This window comes from Pelodiscus sinensis, chromosome 3 (assembly GCF_052426305.1).
Source record: "Pelodiscus sinensis isolate ZL-2025 chromosome 3, ASM5242630v1, whole genome shotgun sequence".
NCBI classification, from domain to species: domain Eukaryota; kingdom Metazoa; phylum Chordata; order Testudines; family Trionychidae; genus Pelodiscus; species Pelodiscus sinensis.
Window position 1 is genome coordinate 35,049,708 of NC_143054.1, and position 23,868 is coordinate 35,073,575.

At 43.7% G+C, this 23,868-nt stretch overlaps 1 protein-coding gene across 1 annotated transcript in view; it reads left to right on the forward strand.

Annotated features, from left to right (window-relative positions):
* The window catches only part of MYT1L (myelin transcription factor 1 like), a 418,337-nt gene that overhangs the window by 45,808 nt on the left and 348,661 nt on the right, over positions 1 to 23,868 (forward strand). The window lies entirely within an intron of this gene.

Below are 23,868 nucleotides of genomic sequence, written 5' to 3' on the forward strand. Positions count from 1 at the left end.
GGGCTGCTTCTAGTTAGTTCTGTGTCATGGAATAAATGGACACTAGTAACTGCTTCCAGCAAGTGATTTGTTTCTAAACTCTGTAACTACAAACAATATAACAAAGTGGTGACGAGGATGGGATACCTGTGCTGCGTCCAGAAACAGAAGTCAGAGTAAGAAATTTAAACCTTTTTGCTGGGTGAGAACTGACTGTTACACTGACCATACAAACTGAAACGAAAATCAGTGAAGCACAGAGGCTGAAAAAAGATAAAAAGAAAGAAAGAAGGGAGTTGCAGTAGCATGGCTACACTTACAGGGCCACTGGGACCTTTTGAGGAGGCTATAGAGCAATGGCACTTATATACTGAGCGTTTTGAACTTTGTTATTGCAAATGACATTGAGGAAGAGAAATAGGTGCCAATATTCTTAAGTGTTGTAGGGGCTAAGACCTAATATCTGCTATGCAGGTTGCTGTTCCCTGTTAAGCCAGAGACCAAATCTTACAGTGCCATTGTGGAAATCCTGGGGTCACATTATGCTCCAAAACCATTGGTAATTGCAGAAAGGTATAGGTTCCATAAAAGAGACCAAAAACAAAGTGAAACAGTCATAGTTTGTAGCAAATTTGAAAAAGCTTGTGGAACACTGTGAATTGAAAGGGATGTTAAATGATGCCATACATGACAGGTTAGTGTGTGGCCTGCACAGTGAAGCTATATGGATGTGTCTATTAACAGGAGCTCACCTCACCCTACAGAAGGCTGTTGATATTGCGGTTTCTATGGAACTGGTTACAGAGGAAGTGCAAAACTTCAGTGCACCCTTTTGGTGCATAAAGTGTCCCAAGAATGTACCCACAAAACAGTCAGGAGCCAGGAATGCTACCATTGTGGTAAGCCAGGTCACCATGCATCATAATGCTGATGTAAGGACCTAGTGTATTGACAGTGTGGGGAAAAAAGGACACATTGAGCATGCCTGCAAACAAAAGAAAAAAAAAAAGCCTTTTTCTTTGGTGGACCAAAAAGGAAAATCTGCATAGCATTGAGCATGATGATCAAGGTGACAACCTGTCTAAAGAAGTGCCCTGCTATATTTTGTCTTTGGCAGGGAGTTCCCATGAATATTGGGTAACCCCATTGTTGGATGGCGAACCTGTATGCATGGAAGTGGACACCGGTAGAGCAGTTTCGTTAGTCTCAGATACTGTATATAAGGAAAAGCTAAAGCATCTTCTGCTTAACGCAACAAAGATTGTTCTGAAGACATATACAGGAGAAGCAGTACCCTTGTTGGGCACTGCTGATGTTAAGGTGGGGCTCAGTGGACAGACTGCTGAATTGCCCCTTTTTGTGATGTCAGGCCATTGCCTTAATGGGTAGATTGTAGTTTAGGAAGATTCTGCTGGAATTGCACCAGATAACTAAAGAAGAAACAGGTCTGACTGGTATATTAAAGAAACATGCTATTGCTTTTGGAGAGAATCTGGGAAGTATGAGGGAAATCACCATGAAACTGAACATTAAACTGGCAGCCAACCAAAATATCTGAAGGCCAGAACTGTGCCATATGCCATCAAGCCAAAAGCTGAAGAAGACCTGGAGTACTTAGTCAAAAAAGAAGTTCTAATACCTGTTACCCATACCCCATGGGCAACTCCAATCTTTCCAATATTGAAGAAAGATGGTTCCATTCTCATTTGTGGAGATTTTAAGGTCACTGTTAACCCAGTCTTGTGTACAGAGCAATATCCTCTTCCCCATATTGATGATGTCTTTGCGGGCCTTGCTGGGGGACAAAAGTTCAGCAAGATTGATCTGAGTCAAGCATATTTACAAATGTGCGTTGATGAGAAGCCCCAAGAACTGTTGACTATCGTGATGCATAAAGGGCTTTATCATTACAATTGCTTACTCTTTGGAATAACTTCTGCCCCAACTTTGTTCCAGAGGGCTATAGACCAGATGTTATGTAGCTTGTCAGTAGTCCAGTGCTATCTTGACAACTTCTTGGTCACGGGTAGGAATGAGAATGATCAACTTAAGAACTTAGAGGGTATCCTACAAAGACTGGATGAGCATGTCCTACAAATCCACAAAGACAAAGGTGCATTATTTCAGCACTCTGTTGAATATTTGGGACACATCATTGATGCTACCAGCCTTCATAAGTCCCCTTCAGAAGTTAAAGCTATTAAGGAGGCTCCACCCCCTCAAAATGTTAGTCAGCTTCACTCATTTCTAGGACTATTGAACTATTATAGAAAGTTTATTTCATTGTTAGCCACACTGTTAAAACCACTTCATGAGCTCTTTGGCCAGAACAAGGACTGGAAGTGGACTGAAGCCTGTGATATTTGTACTTTTATTTATTATTAGTCCTCTTCGCTCCTGATGGAGCATAAGGCGCCAACGAATCTTCTCCAGCCTTCACAGTCCTGAGAAAGCTTGCTGACTTCTTCCCAGGTCGTGCCCTTCCTTTTCACGTCCTCCTCCACAGTCCTCCTCCAGGTGCCCAATGGCCTCTCTATTTTACGCTTTCCAGGTGGAGTCCATCTGAGTGCCATATGAGGGAGTCTTGTTTCGCCCATCCGAAAGACATGCCCCAGCCATCTCCAGTGTCTCTGCTTGATCCCATCCACAACATTGTTGTTGCCAGTGCGTTGGCTTATCTCCTTGTTGGTAACATGTTGTTCCCAGTGGACTCTGAGGATACGATGAAGGCACTGTCCTTCAAAGCCTCTGAGTCTGATCTCAATCTTCTTGTTAGTCCTCCAAGACTCTACGGCATACAGCAGGACTGAGCGGACATTCGACCTATAGATCTTCATTTTAGTCCTGGTCTGCATCAGTGATGACTTCCAAATGTTGTTAAGCTTTTGGAAGGCTTGTGCTGCCAGGGCAATTCTAGTGGAGATCTCTTTGTCGATGTTGCTGTCTGCCGAGATGTAATTGACGAGATACCTGAAGTCATTTACTTCCTCTAACCCATGATGGTGGTTTTATTGGTGTTAGTTGACCTCAGTTTCATCACTTTGGATTTGCCAGGGTGAATTCTGAGCCCAACGCTTCTGGCTGTCTGGTCAACAATGTTGGTCTTTTCATGGATGTCCTGCTGATCATGCTCAAGAAACACCAGGTCATCTGCGAAGTCGCAGTCCTCAAGCCGTGCAGTTGGTCCCCATAGCACTCCCCTTGATCTGCCCTCAGTGGCTCTGCGCTTCACCCAGTCAATGATCACAAGGAAGATAACAGGTGAGATTACACAGCCCCGTCTGACCCCTGTCTTCACGTGAAACCAGTCACTTTGCTGTCCTTCATGTCGCACGCAGCATTGATTCTCAGCGTACAGGTCCTTCAGGATGTTAATGACCTTCTCAGGGAACCCATATGCTTGTAGAATCCTCCAGAGTGAGGGGTGGTGGATGCTATCAAACACCTTCTCAAAATTGATGAAATTAATGTAGAACGAAGAGTTCCACTCTATTGACAGCTCCACTATGGTGCGTAGGATGAAGATCTGGTCTGTGCACAACCTTCTTCTTCTGAAGCCAGCCTGTTCTTCCCTGAGGATTTTGTTAATGCCCTTTCACGTTCTCTGTAGCAGGACTCTCTCTCTCTCTCTCTCTCTCTCTCTCTCTCTCTCTCTCTCTCTCTCTCTATATATATATATATCATATATATATATATATATATATATCATATATCTATATGATATATATATATATATATATATATATATATAACCGCCTTTCTGTTCTCAATGAGCTGCCATGTAGCATCTGAAATCCATTCCCTTCTCTTTCTTCTTGTACCCCAATACAATCTTGCTGGTTTCCAGGTATACCTTCTGGATCTCTTCACAGTGGATATTAATATAATCTGCTATCAGGTCTTTGAGCAGGCTGAATCTGTTGGACAGCTCTAGAGTGAACTGGATCTTCACTGTTGGATGTTTTAGTCTACTGGAGTCAAAGAACTGGCCACCAGTCTTTCTGTCTGTCCTTTTCAGCCGTTTCAGCTTGAGCTGCAACTTGCAAAGAAGAAGAAGATGATCACTGTTGGTATATGCTCCTCTCAGTGCTCGGACATCTCTCATGGATCCTCTCCACTTCTGGTTGATAGCAATGTGATCAATTTGGTTACAAGTCCTTCTATCTGGAGATATCCAGGTCAACTTATGTATTGTCTTATGTTGAAAGACAGTGTCTCCTATCACCAGACCATTCTCCAGGCACAAATCTACAAAATGCTGTCCATTATTGTTTCTTTCGCCAACACCCTCTGGGCCCATGCAGGATTCGTAGCCTTCATTATCTGACCCGAATTTTGCATTCAGATCCCTCATTATGATCAAAACACCATGGTGAGGTGTCTTGTCTATCTGCTCTTGCAGGTTGCTATAGAATAAGTCCTTCTTCTCCTCTGTTGCTTGTTCAGTGACTGCACAGCATTGAATAATGGTGGTTTTGGCGTAGCTGGAAAAGAATCTTGCTCTGATGATACGAGAGTTGACTGGTTCCCATCCCAGAAGGTTCTTCTTAGCCTGAATATCCATGATGATGCCAACCCCTTCTTGATGCTGTCCATCTGACCTTCCAGAGTAACAGACAGTCTCCCCTGAACCAAGTGTTAGCATCCCTGAGTCAGTCCATCTCATTTCACTAATGCCCAAAATATTGATCTTGTACCTGGACATTTCTCTCACCACCTGTGCTGTTTTCCCGGTCTCGTACATGGTTCTTGCGTTCCATGCTGCCACTCTCACTTGTTGCTTGGGTCTCACTAGGGACTGTATCTGTGCAGAAACTTCCTTTCGGCTTTCATCTCTGCTCATCATGCTAGGCATTGCTGCCTCGATCCTCAGCTGATCACCCCTTTGATGGCTTTTTAAAGTTTTCATTGACGTTTCTATAGCAAGAGTTTTTTACGTAGTTGTAACGTCCCGCCCCGCGGGATCGGGGCACTTAGTCACTGTAACGTTCCACCCCATGGGATCGGGGCAATTAGTCACGTTCAGCTGTCACACTTAGTCTCTAGGTTACCGATCGGGGTGGAGGGGGACCTGGGCCCACCCCCTCTCCACGTCCCAGCCCAGGACCCTAACGGTGGGTGTCTTAAATGCCCCGCCCAACCATGGGTGCTACGGCCGCAACTCACCGGTCCCCGGGGGTTTCCGACCCCGTCCTGGGCTACTTCCTCTGACCTCTTCGGTCCTGTCCTGCTGCGCTTGTTCCGGCGGGGCGCCGGGTGAGACTCACCCTCGCCGTCTGTGTCATTCCTCTGCTGTCGGTCCTGGAGCACCGTCCGGTACCACCGCATCCTCCGCTCTCGACATCAGCCACCTCGCCAACCGAGTGGGCCGCCGTCTCTCTACCCGGGTTTCCGGCCACCCGGCTTTTGAATCCGGCGCCCCTGGCCTGGGACGCCGGCACATGCGCCCTAGGCCGCCAGCAGCTCCCGGGGCTCGGGCGCCGGGGAAGCGCCTGCGCCTGCACCCACGGCCGCCTCCGAGCAGGTGTGGCAGAGCCACTCTGGCTCTTCGGCGGCAGTTCCCCGTGGCACCCAAGTGTGGGGCGTGGGGTTGGGGCTCGCAATCCCCGCCACCCCGTCACAGTAGTGGGTTGCTAGCCTGAGGTACAACCCTCCTCCTTTCACATCCTGGACTTGGGACCAGGCAATGGCGGAGTTGATATTGCACTTAACAAAGCTAAATATGTATTGCTAAACTTGGAGGTTCTGATGCATTTTGATCCATCCTTACCTTCATAGTTGGCCTGTGATGCCTCCCTGTATGGAGTGGGAGTGGTCTTGTCACACATTATGCCTTCGGGAGAAGAGAAACCAAATGCTTTGGTTTAACGCACTTTAAGCAAGGCAGAAACTAACTATATATGAATCGAGTGTGAAGCATTGGGAAACATTTTCAGGTTTTGGAAATGTTACCTGTACCTTTTTGGACGTCTCACTAACTATCGACCTCTGACTGAAATTTTTGGTCCATACACAGGCATTCTGCCATTGGCTGCTAGTCGTATCAACTACGGCTTTTGGGACACACATATGAGATCAGAAATCCACTCTACATGGCAAAACAGATAGTCTTTCTAGGCTGCCTTTGACAGTCAAACATCAAGGGTATGTCTACACTACCCTCCTAGTTCGAACTAGGAGGGTAATGTATGCATACCGCACTTGCTAATGAAGCCCGGGATTTGAATTTCCCGGGCTTCATTAGCATAAGCGGGGAGCCGCCATTTTTAAATCCCCGCTGCTTCGAACCCCGTGTAGCGCGGCTACACGGGGCTCGAACTAGGTAGTTCGGACTAGGGTGCCTATTCCGAACTACCGGTACACCTCGTTTCACGAGGAGTACCGGTAGTTCGGAATAGGACCCTAGTCCGAACTACCTAGTTCGAGCCCCGTGTAGCCGCGCTACACGGGGTTCGAAGCAGCGGGGATTTAAAAATGGCGGCTCCCCGCTTATGCTAATGAAGCCCGGGAAATTCAAATCCCGGGCTTCATTAGCAAGTGCGGTATGCATACATTACCCCGCTAGTTCGAACTAGCGGGGTAGTGTAGACATACCCCCAGATAGTAACCTGAAGGAAGTCTTCTACTCTGAATAGATAACATGCCCATCACTGCTGCGTAAGTCAAGAGAGGAACATGTGTTGACCCAGTACTGTCCCAAGTTATGGACCTAGTGATGCATGGAGCATCTCTACAGGACTCTCAGGTCTCACCCGACTTTGTTCCCTACATGTCCAGGAGGACAGAGTTATCAATCCATTCTGGGTGCTTGTGTGGGGAATGCGTGTCATTATTCCAAAGCTACTGAAACAACTGATGTTAGAATAGCTGCGTTCAGGTCACTGTGGAATTGTGCACATGAAAGAAATTGTATGAAGCTATTTTTGGTGGCCTGGCATGGACGGTGCCATTGAAGAGAAGGAAAGAGCTTATATTTCATGACAGAGTGTGAGGAATACACTTTAGTTGGCATCTACACTTATGGGGCTGGCCTGAAAAACTGTGGCAACATATTCTCATTGATTTTTCTGGCTCATTTGATGGTAGCATGTCCTTGGTGGTAGTAGATGCCCATTCCAAATGGCCAGAAGTCTCTCTAATGCCATCCACTACTGCCGAGAGTATAATCCAAAAACTATGGGGAATATTTTGTTGTTTTGGTCATAGAATAACTTGTGAGCAACAACAGTCAGCAGTTTGTCTCTCAGGAGTTTGGAAATTTTATGAAAGCAAATGGGATTCATCACATCACTTCAGCACCATATCACCCATCCACCAATGGATTGGCTGAAAGGTTTGTACAAACAATGAAACAAGCTTTGAAATCAGCTAGAGGACATTTACTCATGAAAAAACATTAGGACAACTTCTTACTACAAACATACCTCCTGCTATAACCCAAATGTCCCTGACTTTCCTAATGATGGGACATAGCTGCACACTTGCTGTGATCTGCTGAAACCTTCTGAACCATGACAAATTGTGCAACATCAACAGCAAGGTCAAGTCATCAGGTGTGCATCAAGAGCAAAAGACCAAACCTTTTAGTCCTGGTCAGCCGGTTTTGGCTCGTAACTATGCTTCCGGAGTTTAAATGGGTCCCTGAAACTGTCATTCCTCAAACAGGACCTGTCTCCTATACTGTCCAGACTGCAGAGGATCTGATCTGGCAGCGGCATGTATATCGGCTGTTCCCAGGTCAGACATGACCAACTGAGTTGCCTGACCTCATCATTAATGAGTCAAGAATCACCTGTTCTTAACTGTCCTCCATCACCACCTGCAGTGAACATAAACCCCATCCCTGAGCAGTTTGATCCAACAGCCTCACCAGTTAACGCTTCAAGTCCTAAGCTTCAAGTCAGGCCTGCACCCATAACATTGTGGATGCAAGAACACCAGACGTCCACGGTAATCCACCTAGAGGAAGAAGGCCTCTTCAATGGCTGGACCTTTAGTTGAGGTTAACCCACAGTTATGGGGCAAAATAATCCCTGAGGTTAGCTGGGAATTTGTTGAAGTCTACCTCATTCCCTAGTTTAGTGTTTGTTTTATTAAAGGGATGTTCTTATTTTGTGTGTGTGTGGGGGGGAGAAACTGGGAGGAGGAGGGGGAATATGTTGTGTATCGGGTTGTTGTTATTATAGTAACTGAGTTAGGTCACTAGGGTCAGCCCAGCTGGTTTGGGCTGGTTCTGGTTAGCTCTGTGTCATGCAAAAAATGGACACTTGCAACTGCTTCCAGCTCTCTGTTTCAAGTGATTTCTTTCCAAACTCTTGAACTCCAAACAATATAACAGATTGATCTGATATTATTATTATTATTATTTTATTTTGTGAAATGTTGCAAGGTTTCAACTTTTTGTCCCAGCTCAAAATGGGCAAAATGTTTGAAACCTCAACAGTTCTCACAAGACAGGAAAACCATTTCTTGCTGGCTTCGCTCTCCGCCTAAACCTATCATATAAATACTGCTTGAGGCTCCTGTTGGCATAGCTGTATGTTACTTTGACTTTCGAGATATTCAAATATTTATTTTCCTTTTAACATTATCTTGTAATTTCCTGACCTGCTGGTATTTATTTGTTCTATCCTGTGTTCTTTTTCTTCCTTTTATGTTCGAGCTGATTTCTCACTCTTCACTCCAGCTTAACCAGTTTTGGTATGAGTATTTTTCTATGTATTGTCTCTGTTGTTTAAGTGATTGATGCTCTAGTTGTATAGCTCACCAATGGAAGTAGTAAGGTGATTAACATATAACTACTGGATTAAAAAAATAAGGCAGATGGATCATGTAGCTTTTTAGGACAATTCTCCTGTTAGAAAGGGGATCGCAGGAAAGAGTGAGAGATGCTGAGGAGCAAACCTCTCTGGATAGGTCTACACTGCAGTTAGATACCCACAGCTGTCCCATGCCAGCTGAGTTGGGCTTGTGGCGCTTATGTGACAGGGTTATTTAACTGTGGTGTTGACATTCCAGGTTGGGCTGCATCCTGAGCTCTGGGCTCCTGGCTAGCTTGCACATCTACCCTGCAATTAAATAGCCCCACAGCCCAACCCTCATAAACAGAAATCAGCTGGTATAGGCCAGCTGCAGGTTTTTAATTGCAGGTTAGACAAAGAGTTTGCCTTGTTATGTGTTACTATGGCTAATGAACCCAATCAGGAGCTGCGAGAGAGTCCCAATTCCTGAAGCAAACAGATATGCAGTTTGCTGAAAAACAGAGTATCTGAGGCCATTTTAGATTTGTCCCAGAAAATACAAGGCTTTGCTCAGTCAGCTAAAGAGGTAGATTCTTTTATGCAGCAAGCTGTAAAATGGGCCCATTCCTAATCAGAAGGGGAGCCTACAATATTAGCACATAAGAAGATTTAACTTATTACATATAATAGAGAACACATACAACTAATAAGCCCTGGTCTATGCTATAATCTTGTTGGTACAATTTTGTCAATCAGAGATATGGAAAATCCAAATCCTCATCCTTTGCTTGAATGAAGGAATTATATCAGACAACCCCCTCTCCCATGTAGCTGTTCCTATGTTGACAGGAGAGCATAGGTGACATCTTTGCTTAGCATTACACCAGTGAAGCTGCACTGTTGCAGTGCTGTTAATAGTACACAAGCCCTAAAGCCCTATATTATATATGCCTGTTAATTTCCACTTATGTCTACATATTTGTGGTGTTGCTTTCCTGTATTTATTGTAAACTGTTACTGTGTAAGTACATATGTGGACAGTAGCCAATTTGGCAAGGTACATAGCAGTGTGTGTCCATTTTTTCAAGACCAGCACTGAGACCCGAGACTGCTGAATAAACCAAACATGCACATCTAAACTGAAATATATTAGAGGGATTTCCGTGTACTGTTAACACGATAAATATTTGACACTTCTTAGATATTTGAAGTTGAAAGCAGAGAAGAGAAATTAAGAACTTAAAATGGCCCTTAAAGTATTTTCACACTTGTGCCATCTCTTTAATTTTTATCAGTCTTCAGACTTATAGTTTGACACTGTGTACTTAAGTTTGTCGGTTTCAAACGGTTCTTCAAATAATTAAAATTTCAAATTTCTGACACATTGTTTTGAATATATCCAAGAAAAATACTTTCTAGTACAGGCAGTCCCCGGGTTACATGGATCCGACTTACATCGGATCCCTACTTACAAACGGGGTGAGGCAACCCCGCACTAACTGCTTCCCCCCAGCAGACCAGGGAGATGCGAAGCTAGTGCCCTCCCCCTCCCCCCAGCAGACCAGGGAGACGCAGAGCGGCTTTTCTCAGCAGACACCTCAGCTTGAGAATAAAGGACTGAAGGAAGTGAGGTGTGGGAGAATAAAACTGAGCTCTGGAGAAATGTTTGGCTAGAGTTTCCCCTACAATATGTACCAGTTCCGACTTACATACAAATTCAACTTAAGAACAAACCTACAGTCCCTATCTTGTACGTAACCTGGGGACTGCCTGTACTGAGAGAGTTGCATAAGAATAGCCATACTAGGTCACACCAAACATCCATCTAGCCCAGTATCCTGTCAGCCGACAGTGGCCAGTGCCAGATGTCCCACAGGACGTGGTCCGAAGACAATGATCAAGCAATTTGTCTCCTGCCATCCTTCTTCAGCCTTTGACAAATGGAGGCCAAGGGCACCATTCCTTACCCCCTGGCTGATAGCCTTTTATGGACTTAACCTCCATGAATTTATCTAGCTCTTTTTTAAACTCTGTTATAGTCCTAGCCTTCACAGCCTCCTCTGGCAAGGAGTTCCACAGGTTGATTGTGCGCTGTATGAAGAAGAACTTTCTTTTATTAGTTTTAAACCTGCTACCCATTAATTTCATTTGGTGTCCTCTAGTTCTTATATTATGGGAACAAGTAAATAACTTTTCTTTATTCACCCTCTCCATACCACTGATGAGTTTATATACCTCTAGCATATCCCCCCTCAGACTCTTCTTTTCTAAACTGAAAAGTCCCAGTCTCTTTAGCCTCTCCTCATATGGGACCCGTTCCAAACCCCTAATCATTTTAGTTGCTCTTTTCTGAACTTTTTCTAATGCCAAAATATCTTTTTTGAGGTGAGGAGAGCACATCTGTACGCAGTATTTAAGATGTGGGCATACTATTGTTTTATATAAGGGCAATAAGATATTCTTCATCTTATTTTCTATCCCTAGCATCCTATTTGCTTTTTTGACTGCCGCTGCGCACTGCGTGGATGTTTTCAGAGAACTATCCACAATAACTCCAAAAATGAGCTCAGCTCATTCTCTTTAATGAATGTTGGCATAATGAATTAAGTTCTATAGATGATCATCTATACTGACTTTTATATTTTAGTTATGGCTTTATCTCCTTTACTCACTTTTGAGCTATAAGCCAATATTACTGACACTGTTGAATCGCTCTTTACTACTCGATATTGTTAACTGGCCCTTGATTGTACTTCACTCAGTGACTACTGACTTCACTGGCATGAGGTACTATGCAACATGTCTCTCAAGAAAAAAATGTACATTTGGGTCAACCAGAACATTTCATGAATTCATGTCAAATTATTTCACTAAATTTATTTCACCACAACACAGATGATCCACCTTAAAACAAGTGACTTTGCAATTCAAAACAAACTTTTTATTTCAATTTTATTTTTACAACAGTAAGTAAGTAAATATATTTTTAAAAACCTTCAAACAAAAGGAAAACCTTTCCTTTGGGGATTGAACAAACAATTTTGTTTGATGCAAAACAAACATTCTTTTTTACTTTTTGGCTTGCTGTGAAATTCAAAAAAATGTTCATCTTGGGCTGACCTTTGTTTTGCATTTTGCTTGAATGAGTTGGGGAGAAAATCCTGGCTGCAAAAATTAGAAAAAACAAAGGCCAAAGACCTGCCATTCTTATTCACTTTGAAATCACTCAGCATTTTGTCTGAGTAAGACAGCAAGATCTGGCCCAGGGAAAAGGCACACATTTAGGATTAATCTAGTGCATTTAATTTTCAAACGACTTTGCAAACCTTATCTGATTAATCCTCGTAACACCCGTGAAGAGCTAGGAAAATATTATATAAATATATAATAATATATGTACATGCACAAAAGATGTAGTCTTGATGTGTTCAGAATTTCTCTTAGTAATCCAGACTTTCATGACAATACCCTTGTGCATCATTTTCTCCCTTTGCTAATGTTGCCCTGCATGCAGTATCATTGATAGATTCTGGTGTTCAGATTCCGGCTGTCATTTTATTTATTTATGCATATATATTTGTTCTCCCAGTGCCTCCCTTTTAATTGCACTCCCCTTCTCCCTGAAGAGAACTATTGCTGACAGCAATATCAGATTGGTGACGCTGGACAGTGCTATTATGGCAGGATTCCCTACTGTGTAACTCTGGGTTTCGAACGTTATCAGGAACCTAGTATGCTGACTCTGTGAAACAGATAAATATGCACAGATATTTCAGTACCCGCCCTAGCTGTATGGTGGCAACGGTAGCCGGCAAAGGGGGTTATGATCTCTAGGGCAAAGCTCGCTAAGCAGGTCTAGAATCTGAGAAGCTAGGCTTTTATTTTTCTTTTGAATACAGATTTTCAGAATGGCTATTACAATGCAACATGTTTATTTCTCTGTCATGTCCTTCACCTGGAGTGACACAAACTGCTGTACAGCAAATGTCTATTGTGAGTTAAAGAGAAGGGAACATTTGAAGGAGGCAGTGAGCTGGTGTGCTAATGCAACAGTGCCCCCTGTGTCACATGGAGACACCTTGATCTGGCCTGGTAGTCAGTCAGCTCTGCTTGTGGTAGTCCCATTCTGGGCTATCCAGAGTATTCGGCCTTGTGTACACTAATCCCTGATGTGAATCTAACCTACTTTATTTCAGCTATGCAAATAGCGTAATTGAAGTCGACTTACTGCAGCATCTTGTGTGTGGTAAAGTCAACAGGGAGTGCTCTCATCTCGATGATAGCTAATCTTCTCATCCTGGTGGAGTACTGGCATCCACAGGAGAGTGCTTGGAGATCAGTTTATTGTGTCTAAGCAGATGTGATAAATTGACGGTCAGAGGATCTGTCATTGCAATGGCAGTCCCCGGCATAGCATAGACAAGCCCTTAGTCTCAGTCCCAGGGGAGGGAGGGTCGTATGTGTTTCCTCTTGTACTTGGCAGGGTTGCTGGTCTTGGTCCTCAAATGGTCTAGAAACTCCTTTGGTTCCTAAGTCTCTGAGGGCATGGCTACACTATGGAAAATTTCGACTTTCCGGAGGTTGATAATCTAGCGGTCGATCTTCTAGTGTAGACCCCCAAATCAAATGCTGAGGGCAGCCCCTGCCAGCGTCTAGTTGTCCTCATTCCCATTGGCCTCCCGCAGTGTAGATGTCATGGTGTCTTATCAGATAAGCAGATGGCTCCCACGGTTCCCCTTGGCTTGAAAGGATGAAATAGAGCCAATGGGAGCCGCAAGGCTCCGTGGCCACAGTGCCACTAAATAACCAAACTGGGGCAGTCAGTTAATGTGCTTCTTAAAGTGATTTCGCAGCACACTTTCAGAAAAACTGCTCTAGCCTGTAGATCCAGTCATCACTTCTTTGCCCCTGCCCATGCAGCCTTCTTTGCCCCCGCCCATGCAGTCCTGATTGCTGGCAGGACTTCCCTTCTGCAGCCTGCTTGCCCCGCTGCTTCTCAGCTTTTTTTTTCTTTTTTTACATTTCCCAGCTATTATGAGATGGTCAGTTAGCAATGGGTGGTGGTTGCTACATTAACTCCTTGGTTGCTGGGTCAGCATGAGGATCTATACAGCCCATGGCAGAGGAATTTAAGGACAGATTGACTGAAGGAGAGGAGGGGACAGGAGAAGTTACAGTAATATGAAACAGCACAAGTTAAAAGGCAACTCCTAACAGCAAAACAGGATTTAAAAATATTTAGATATAATATGCATAAGCAAGAAAAATTGTGCTTTGTGAAGAATGTAAAGTTGTTTAAAAACATAATGGGTTACATGTTTTACTCTGGCACTTACTCGTTTGTCTAATGCTTTTGTGCAAGCAACAGTTATATTACTAAAGACAAACAAACACGGTAAAATCTTCAATGCATGTTTGCATATGCTAAGTACACATGCAAATATAAACACATATACATTGCAGCAAGGGAGGTTTAGGTTGGAGGATAGGAAAAACTTCTTAACTGTCAGGGTGGTTAAGCACTGGAATAAATTGCCTAAGGAAGTTGTGGAATCTTCATCACTGGAGATTTTTATGAGTAGGTTAAACAAATAATTGTCAGGGATGGTACAGAGGATGGTTGGTCCTGCCATGAGTGCAGGGGATTGAATTTGATGGCCTCTTAAGGTTCCTTCCAGTCCTATGATTCTATGTGTTTCTGTAAATGCACAAGTCAGAGGCCAGGTTTCAAATGTATCCCCAAGTATTTACCATTGATGAGAGAATAGATTCCTAGTAGTTAGGCATGAGAAAGATCTAATGGATCACTGAGTTTTTCCTCATGGAAGGCAAATCCCCATCCTCCAGCTATGCTACCTCTTGAGTTCATATATGCATATCTAGATAAAATGAAATCTCAGTAGCTTATCTTGAGTTTTTCCTGTCACTCCCCTCCCCCTTTGCCAATAATGAAATCTGTCCATGCCCCCCCCCCCCCTCCATTATAGGAATGTTAACTGTCACTTGCCAATTAACTCTGTGGGACCAGCAGCGGGACTCTGGTGTCAGCACAACCCCACAGCCATGGTGGGGCCAGCAATGGGACCCCACAGCCATGGGACTTAGATCAAAATGGTAACTGGTTAAGAGCTAGCTAACTGGTTAACTGTGCTAACATCCCTGTTCCATAGTTGGCTCAACAGAGTTGCTTAGGCTGAAGGCAGTGCTGGGGGCTGTCCTGAGGGTGGAAGAAGGAATGAGGGCAGAGCTGTGCTGGGAGAAAAAGCGCAGTTGTGGCTGTGGCCAGAACTGGGCTGGAGCAGGGCAGGCCTGAGTGATGCTTCTGTAACACTGATAGGTGGAACCACTGAGCCTGGGACCTCTTGAGCTTAGTGCATGAGTCTCTACTGCTTGAGCTAAAAGCCACCTGGCTCTCAGCTAACTGTGGTCCCAGATGCATTGCAGGTGGGCTGTGCTCAAGGCTCAAATGTTAATGCCTGGGGAAAATCCTAGATGGACAGCACCACATATGTAAATTCTCTGCTCATCTACAGAATGAGTATAGCAAGGAGAACATCTGGGTGAGATTTTTCTACACTGCCCTTTGGGTATGAATCCACTGTGATTTGGGAGTTCTATCTGCGGTGCTCGGTTGCTAGTCATGAAATTAATGTATGGACTGTTTGCAGATAAAACATTTTTAAAATGACTCCGTATGAGACAGTGAATTCAATGAAAATCACAATGGAAAATCCAAAATCTGCTGCTCAGAGTAGAAACTAAAACCTGTGCCCATGTGCCCAGGGTTGAAGTCCTTGAAGTCCCAACCCACAGTTTAGGAACCACTAGGTTAGATCAGTCCTAGACCTTGTGAGTGTTCACAATGGGAGGGAAAGGAGCAGCGATTTCTCTTGCAAGAGCTGAGGGAGCAACCTCAACCTCTCACTCAGGAGAGCACAGGGACTACTCTGTTATCACTACTAGGGGTACAATGCACCCTAAAGAAGAGAGAAAGGCAGGGAAAGAGGCAGAGAAATGGTCTTTCCCTCACTTACCTTCAGCAGGGGTAGCTTTCAAAGGAATGGTGCTTAGCATGCAGGGGAAGTGTGTGATCGAAGACCCTCAGAGGGATTTTTGCCTACTGAGTCCCCCCTTTTCCCTAAGCCTGGTGCAGCTGCTTACTGCTTTCAGTCCAGGGTATTATACAAGTACAAAATGTGGCCTATTGTATATTATGGCAGCAAACACTAGGATATAAGCACGCATTACCTTAAGCAGGAGGTGCACCAATACAAAAATACTCATTTCCTGTCTGGAATAGCTGAGTACTTTCAACACAGAAATTGAATGTAGAGGACAAAATTCAGGCCTACTGTAAACAGGAAAGTCTTTCCAGGAAGTCGGTGGGAATTGTGACTCCTTCTGCTGGATCAGAATTTGGTCGGATGTGTCTGAAATTTCTGTCAGTTAAAATGCTGAAGTTTCAGTATAAAATGAGAACATTGTTGCTGGTCTGTCTGTGGAAGCCAGTGCTAACAGGAGTGCTAGAAATGAGTGCCATTTGTGATGGATGCCTTTAGTGATGTGTGCACAGCACTTCACTGGGAACCAGACTGAGACTACCAAATCATTTTCCTTACAGTAGGCCATTGAGCAGCCATCAGATGCTAACAACATTTGATCATTAGTGACCTGGTCTATGTTTGAATCAGTGACCTGAAGGAGACAGGCCTATTACCAATCCCCTGGGACGATTTTTCTCTGCAATTATAGTAAATTTTCAATTGTGATACATTGAGAAAATTCATTGTTGCATGGCCATCAAACTCACACTTCCAGTTACATAATGACATATAATGATAGTGTCCTGGGTGTAATATGAAGAATCTACAAAGTTGTACTGGCTGCCAAGAATTCTTTTCTTAACACTTCTAGCTCACTGGCTTCTGTGTATACAGCAATATACACCCCAATATCCTGTGCTCGATAAAATGCGACCTGCTCAAAAATTACCAATTTTGTAACTGTCTCACCCTCTAGTGGCTTGTCTGAAAACAGGATGAGAGCAAGGATGAAGAGAGAGAGAGCTGCAAATTTGGAATTTTTGTTCCTCGTGCTTTTAACTGGCAGCTGTGGTATGTGTCTATCACATTGGTGCCTGGCTGATCTGAACTCCTGTAAAGCCCAAATACTCTTTGCTGCTCTGTAAATTAAACCTTGATTGGGAGAGTATGCTGTGTGCTGTCCATCGAGCTGGTGTACTGATTTCTACATATAGTCTTTCCTGCTCAGTCGCTCTCCTCCTCCCCATTTTACATTTGTAAGTGTGTTGGAAAGAAGCAAGGTCTACTATTATTGTGTCCAGCAGAGATTCTCCTGGACAGGCCTGAGTTTTTTAATTAGGACCATTCATTTTATTCTCCTGCTGCATGTATAGTTATGATTAGGTGGCAACTGTAGCGTCAGTATAAAGTTATGCCGATGATTGCCAGACACAGTCTTTTGTTTATTTCATTTAAATTGTGGTGGGTTTTTTTTTGTCATGCTGATAAAAATGGTCTGCTTAGAAAGAGGTACCACAGGTCTTACAAGGTAGAGCTGAGCTGTGGACCTGAGAATAGCAACATGTAGGCAAAGGCATTACCAGAAAATCACATGCACTGGCCTTTTAGCATCCTAGATTCATTTTCTCAGGGCCATGAAAGTATGCTAGAGTTTTTTTGCACCTACATTGAATTGCAGGAGTAATACTTAGTAACTCACTGATGGTACGTAAAAATCATGTAGCTAATGTGTTTGTAACTACTGAGATTTGCAGATAGAGGCTTTTTTTGTGCTAAGATAATTTTTGCCTGAAACAGAGGCTGTGTTTCAGCTTACCTTAAAATATACCCAATGGCATAGGCAAAATTAGGGGTGGTATAATATAATTGTTTTTATTCCACTGTGCACTCGTGCATACCTATTAGTGAGGTATTGTTTTCCTTTCAGCATGGTTGGAGTTGAGTAGGTGAACACATCTAATAAGTCAGACCTCACATTTCAAGAGCATTGCCAAATTTTGTGGAGACTTCTCCAGATTTTTGGCAGAAATTCCTACACCCAGAACCACAGATCAGCAGATCTCCTGAGTGCACCCAAACGTCACAATGCCACTTTTCCAGGAAATACGGTAGGTGGATAGATTTTTACATTTCCATTGTACACTTTCCATGTATGAAGGCCATGTTGATCCTTTTTCTCTTCTTTCAATTTAGCTCTAGAGATATTTAAGCAAATAAGCAGCGAAGTCTGAATTCAGAAAAGGGGGAAAGTTCCTGCAAGATTTTAAAATTAGGAAATGTATCCATATCAAGAACATCACAAATATTTCCATGCCCCCTGTTAACACCGTCTCCTCTTCCCTTTTACTTCCCCCTCCCCCACCACTCCACATCTCCTCCCCAGATAACACTGGGACAGTCTTGTGCACTAATCAGATAAGCAGACAGGCGTTTCAAGTTTTCTGAAGGGAATTGTTCATAAAAGCCAGGTTTTTTGCTCTACTTCTATTGGGATTTACTGCCAGGAAGCAGTGGGGAAAATGCTCATTAAAATGAAAAACTAGTTGTAGTAATTTAAAGCATATGCAAGAATTGCTGTGTGTTGCAGAAGATAATGATGTTTGAAATATTAGTGTTAAAGCACTGGAGTGCTCACTATACTATTGTCTCCAAGGTGTACAGTTATAGCTGGTAAGAGGTCTTAGGTATATGTAGCTGACACAAAAGAATTATCTTCCTTTTCATTTGTTTTACACAGTGATGTAGCTTCTAAGAACATTTTGTATACATCTAGCACAGATTAGGCTGTGAAATTTTTTACCATGTGTTTTGCCTAATGCAGATCCTAATAACTGTGAATGAGATGTGAATTTTCCAAACCTGAAAATTGAACTGGGGGAAAAAAATGGTAGAAATATGTCTTCTTCCAGAAAGAAATCCTATTTAGAATTTATGGGAATTGGTCTCTGGTTTAGGAAAATTAGGGCACTAAAGGTGAGACAGCTGGCTTGTTACTAATAATAGTTGTGTCGTAATCAGAGCTTCCTTGATTCATTCAGGAACTTTCAGAAGCTGTGGTTACATACTGTATGTATTTGCATCACCAATTCAATTGCAATACAGTAATTCCTCATTTTACACTATGGATGCGTTTCTGAAAATGTTCGTGCTAAGTGAAAACATGCTATGCGGGGTCAATTTTCCCATTAAAAGTAGTGGAAAAGGTAGGAGTTGCATTTCAGGTGATGTTGGCAAAGTCAGGTTTTTTTTGGTGCTGGGTCATCAATGTCAACATTAGATATCTAGCAACATAAGTCGCTATGGTTTGTTAAAACACAAAGATAAACACATGAGTGAGTGGGGGAGCGCTGTGACCACGTGTATTCATCTGCTCATGCCTATTACCACTGTTTTCACCAACTTATACCTCTGCACAAAGTAGTCCACCATTTGATTATTTTCGTGTTATTTTGGGGACAATCGTGTTATTCGAAAAACGTTCCCTAAAAAAAATCGTGCTATTGTGAAAACGTGTTGTGAGCACGTGTTAAACGAGTAATTACTATACTTGTTCAAACAGAGATTATTCTGCCTCTGAAGAACTTGATTTGTCTTCCTGTCTGCATGCAGCAAAAAGCATTCACAGCTTAGCTTTCAGGATGCTGCACTGGAAGATCATGTGTTTTAATCAGTGGTAAAGGGAAAGCACTCATAATAGAAAATGTTGAAGTGACTAGAATAGTTGTGGGCACAAAATTTCCTTTTGGAAACAAGCGATTTGAGGTTGGCATTCATTAGAAACATTGTCCTTTAAGAGGTGACTGTAGCAGTAGGGTGTGTGGTTTGATTTTGACTGACAGGATTTACTTACCCCAGGTAATCAAACTGTATCAGCCAGGCCAAGAGGAAAAGAAGAAAGGCAAAGGAGCAAGTCTCTGGTGTGGGTCACTTGATCTAAGAAGCAGAACTTCAATGGCAGCATTAGTTCAGAGGTGACACAAGATAAGTGGCACGTTCAGGAGGTGGGGTATCTTTCAGGAGAAAGGGAGGTCTGCAGGAGCAGAGTCAGACACCTTAGGGAGAAAAAAGAGGGAGCCTAAAGCAGACAAATGTGCCTAAAGGGGGTGGGGAGAGAGACAGACACACACAGAGGTTCTGAAGAAGAGACATTTAAAGGGGAGACACAGAGGGCAAGGACCTGAAGGAGAAAGAAAGGCAATGGGAATGATAGCAACAGAGAAGAAGGAGGGAGGAGTGTTTGCATGTGTGCAAGAAGATAGAAAATTCATCAGAACCAACGGGAATGAAATGGAGCCAAACATACTTTATTTGATGGAGCCACTTCTTTGGAGAGAAGGGAGTTTTGACATTTTACCATTTTCCTTCAGCAGTATTTTAGGAGCTCTCAAGTATTTGCAGAACATAAGGGCCATTCTTAATGACCATAGAACAGGGGTGTCCAAACTTTTTTCAAAGAGGGCCAGATTTGATGAAGTGAACATGCGTGAGGGCCGACCATTTTGCCTGACATTCTTTGAACCATTAAAATTAAATGCAAATTAACTATTTTATGCAAAGTTTATTGCAAACGGCAAACGACATAACACCAACTATACATGTTGTGTCCAAATATATTTATAACTGATTTAGACCAACTGACATTAACTGAGATTTTACAATGTATTCATCTCAATTGAAAAAAAAACTTGCCTACACTAATGTGAAGGGTGAAACTGAGATCTGGACTGCAGTACATAGGCTAGGTCTGGTTCAAAGGCAGTCCCTGATCTCAGCATCTGCGGAGTCCGTCCCTGCACTCTCAGCCCCAAGGTAGAGGGCTTGCAGGGTCAGAGGCGGGCGGAGAGCGCAGGGCACGCTGGCCTCACGGCAGCCCGGGGGCAGGGCGAACCCGTAGCCAAGCGGGGGAGCGGGGCTGCGGACGTGCCCTACACGGAGGACTTTAGGACCGCAGCGGCCGCCATGGATGGCGGCGGCGCGGCCGGAAGCGGCGCCAGTCAGAGGAGCGCCGGGGAGCCAGGAGAGGGGGAGGAAGCAGGGTTTGTCCCTGCACTCTCAGCCCCAAAGCGGAGTGCAGGGGCAGGGTTTGGGACCGCCGCGGCGGCGGCGGCCCGAAGCGGCGCGCTGAGCGCGCCAGTTAAAAAAAGCACCGGGGAGCCGGGAGAAGTGGGGGGCCGTATTAAATCCGACCGCGGGCCGCATTTGGCCCGCGGGCCGGACTTTGGACATGCCTGGCTTGCAGGGTCAGAGGCGGGCGGAGAGCGCAGGGCACGCTGGCCTCACGGCAGCCCGGGGGCAGGGCGAACCCGTAGCCAAGCGGGGAGCGGGGCTGCGGACGTGCCCTACACGGAGGACTTTAGGACCGCAGCGGCCGCCATGGATGGCGGCGGCGCGGCCGGAAGCGGCGCCAGTCAGAGGAGCGCCGGGGAGCCAGGAGAGGGGGAGGAAGCAGGGGCTGTCCCTGCACTCTCAGCCCCAAAGCGGAGTGCAGGGGCAGGGTTTGGGACCGCCGCGGTGGCGGCGGCCCGAAGCGGCGCGCTGAGCGCGCCAGTTAAAAAAAGCACCGGGGAGCCGGGAGAAGTGGGGGGCCGTATTAAATCCGACCGCGGGCCGCATTTGGCCCGCGGGCCGGACTTTGGACATGCCTGCCATAGAATGTCCGTCAGCATGGATTCCCACACTGTAGTTTGTTACCCTAATACCTGATATAGTTAAGTTCAGTAAGGTCTTGTAGCTATAAAAACATAACAATAGCCATACTGGGTCAGACCAAAGGTCCATCTAGCCCAGGATCCTGTCTTCTAACAGTAGCAAATGCCAGGTGTTCAGGAATGAACAGAACAGTGCCCATTCCCAGCTTCTGACAAAGTATCCTTGCTAATAGCCATTAATGGACCTATTCTCTATGAATTTATGTAGTTCTTTTTTTTTAAACTCTGTTAAAGACTTAGCCTTCACAATATCCTCTGACAAGGAGCTCCACAGGCTGAGTAGGCATTCCATGAAGCAGTATTTCTTTCTGTTTGTTTTAAAGCTGCTACGTATTAATTTCATTTGTTGCCCTTTTCTGAACTTTTTTCAATGCCGAGGTATCTTTTTTGAGTTGAAGCAACCACATTTGTATGCATTATTCAAGATATGGGCATACCATGGATTTCTATAGAGGCAATAAGACATTCTGTCTTATTCTCTATCCCTTTGTAATGATTCCTAACATTCTGTTTGCTTTTTTGAATGGATGCTTTCAGAGAACTATCCCCAATGACTCCAAGACCTCTGAGTGATAACAGTTAAACTAGTCCCCATTATTTTATACGTATAGCTGGGATTGTTTTCCAATAAGCATTACTTTGCATTTATCCACATTAAAATTCACTTACCACATTGTTGCTCAGTCACTGCCCAGTCTTGAGCAGTTCAGTATCATCAACAAATTTTGCCACCTCACTATTTATCCCTTTCACCAAACCATTTATGAATACGTTGAATATGATTGGTCTTAGTATGAACCCCTGCAGGACACTACTAGTTACCTCTCTCCATTCTGAAAACTGACCATTTATTCCTACCCTTTGTTTCCTATCTGTTAACCAGTTATCAGTCCATGAGAGAACCTTCTCCCTTATCCCATTACAGCTTACTTTAAGACCCTTTGGCAAGAGATTTTATCAAACCTTTCTGGAAATCTAAGTACAGTATATCTGCTGGATCTCCCTTGTTCACATGCTTGTTGACCCCCCTCAAAAAATCTAGTAGATTGGTGAGTCATGATTTCTCTTTACAGAAACCTTGTTGACTTTTCCCCTAACAAATTATGTTAATCTATGTGCCTCATAATTCTGTGTTTAACTATCAGTTTGCCTTGTATTGAAGTTAGACTTAGCTACAGGTAATTGCCAGGATCAACTCTAGAGCCCTTTTTAAAAATTGGCATCACTTTAACTATCCTCAAGTCATTAGGCACAGAAGATGATTTAAAGGATAAGTTACAAACCACACTCAAATCAGTTTCACATTTGAGTTCTTTCAGAACTCTTGAGTTAATGCCATCTAGTCCTGGTGACTTGTTACTGTTTAGTTTTTCAATTTGTTCCAAAACCTCCTCTAATGAGACCTTAATCTGGAACATTTCCTTGGATTTGTCATCTAAAAGAATGATTCAGGTTTGGGAAGCTTCCTCACATCCTTAGTCGTGAAGATTGATGCAAAGAATTCATTTTGTTTCTCCGCAATTGCCTTATTGTCTTTGAGTGTTCCTTTAGCATCTTGATTGTCCAGTAGTCCGACTTGTTGTTTAGCAGGCTTCCTGCTTGTGATGTAGTTAAAAACATTTGCTATTACCTTTGGGTTTTTGGCTAGTTGTTCTTCAAATTATGTTTTGGGCCTTCCTAATTATACTTTTACACTTCATTTGATAGAGTTTATGCTCCATTCTATTTTCCTCACTAGGATTTAACTTCCACTTTTTAAATGCTTTTTTAAATCTCTCTCTGCTTCTTTTACTTGGTTGTTAAGCCATAATGGCACTTTTTGTTTGGGGAGGGAGGGTTTCTTTTACTGTGTTTTTTAATTTGGGATATACATTCAAGTTGAGTTTCTATTATGGTGTCTTTGAAAAGTTTCCATTATGCTTGCAGGGATTTTACTTCTGGCATTGCATCTTTTAAGTTCTGTTTAACTAACTTACTCATTTTTGTGTAGTCCCCTTTCTGAAATTAAGTGCCATGGTGTTGGGCTGCTGCCGTGTTTCCCCTGCCACTGGAATGTTACATTTAATTATATTATGGTTACTGTTTCTAAGCAGTCCAGCTATATTCACCTGTTGGACAGGATACTGTTCTCCACTTAGGATTAAATCTAGAGTAACCTCTTCTCTGGTAGGTTCCAGAACAAGCTGCTCCAAGAAGCAGTCATTTAAAGTGTCAGGAAACTTTCATCTCTGCATCCCATGATGGGGTGACATGTAACCAGTCAAAATTGGGATAGCTGAAATGGCCTATTTATTATTGAGGGTTTTTTTTTAATTATAGCCTCTCTAATCTCCCTTAGCATTTTACAGTCACTGTCAGCTTCCTAGTCCTGTGGTAGGTAATACTTCACTACTGCTA